The following is a 1,761-nucleotide window of genomic DNA, read 5'->3' as shown; positions in this document are numbered from 1 at the left end:
CGTACAGTTGTCGGCGACCGTACCAGAGAACGCCCACGCGAGGAGATTGTCCTTAACGTCGGGTCAGCTGTAGGGATAAGGCTCGGGGAGAAAGTTCTCTGTGAAACAAGAAACAAGAACGGACGCTTCCGTGTTGTTTATAGTACAACTGACTGCGTGATCCAATTGGCACGTCCGTTTGATTACAACTATAATCTCACGTTGAACGTCATTGGTAGGCCATTATCACAGCAGCTGTATGTATATGTACATGTACAAGTCTAACAACACACGCGAACACCTGTTGTTCTAGACTCTAGGTAGCAACATGTACAGGTGTAAGTTAAACCTGGCGATCTGTGTAATGATTGCAGCATTATGACCACCTTCTGCTGTAATAATGTTGTGCGCCGTTACGGGGCGCCTTTCAACCATCAAATTTTGCGTCAACAGCAATGATTATTGTTCCAACAGGACAAGCCTAAAACCGTGTAGATAATACAATGCACAAAAGTAGCACAACCGTTGGTACAATGACCAGCAATCATACATAAGGCAACTAAAGCAACAAAAGCGGTGTCTCATATGTGCAATATTTGTCTATGGTATTGCCTTTGACCTCGTGTCCGGATTTTGGGGTCAGTATCTGTGTTCAAAATTGGCATGGCATATTTTTTCAACCTCTCAGTGTTTGTACTGACGACAATGAAACGTCAATATAACGGCTAGCTCTGGTCTATTTCAGGTACGAACAATAACAGTACGTCTGAAAGAATTGATTTTGCATATTTTGGCAACTTTTTACATTGAAAAACAGAAAACAAGCCGACGTCAATCATACGGGGGAGACTGTCCTTAACGTCGGGTCAGTGTGTGTGTGTCTGTGTGTGTGTGTGTGCGTGTGTGTGTGTGCGTGTGTGTGTGTGCGTGTATATTTTATGGCACCCTACCTAAACAAGGCGTTTTTCTTCCCCTTTGCCAATTTTATTTTATCAGGGTCGATTCTCGCCACCGTACAGTTGTCGGCGACCGTACCAGAGAACGCCCACGCGGGGAGATTGTCCTTAACGTCGGGTCAGCTGTAGGGAAAAGGCGCTGGGAGAAAGTTCTCTGTGAAATCGTCGACGGAAACAAGAACGGACGCTTCCGTGTTGTTTATAGTACAACTTACTGCGTTATCCAAGCGGCGCGACGGTTGGATTACAACTATAATCTCACGTTGAACGTCATTGGTAGGCCATTATCACAGCAGCTGTATGTATATGTACATGTACAAGTCTAACAACACACGCGAACACCTGTTGTTCTAGACTCTAGGTAGCAACGTGTACAGGTGTAAGTTACACCTGGCGATTTGTGTAATGATTGCAGTATTATGACCACCTTGTGCTGCACTAATGTTGTGCGCCGTTACGGGGCGCCTTTCAACCACCAAATTTTGCGACGACAGCAATGATTATTGTTCCAACAGGACAAGCCTAAAACCGTGTAGATAATACAATGCACAAAAGTAGCACAACCGTTGGTACAATGACCAGCAAGCATGCATAAGGCAACTAAAGCAACAAAAGCGGTGTCTCATATGTGCAATATTTGTCTATGGTATTGCCTATGACCTCGTGTCCGGATTTTGGGGTCAGTGTCTGTGTTCAAAACTGGCATGGTATATTTTTTCAACCTCTCAGTGTTTGTACTGACGACAAAGAAACGTCAATATAACGGCGAGATTATTGAATGTTCTGGTCTTTTTCAGGTACGAACAATAACAGTACGCCAGAAAGA

Source organism: Branchiostoma floridae, chromosome 8 (genome assembly GCF_000003815.2).
Source record: "Branchiostoma floridae strain S238N-H82 chromosome 8, Bfl_VNyyK, whole genome shotgun sequence".
Lineage (NCBI taxonomy): Eukaryota > Metazoa > Chordata > Leptocardii > Amphioxiformes > Branchiostomatidae > Branchiostoma > Branchiostoma floridae.
This window is presented reverse-complemented; position numbering follows the sequence as displayed.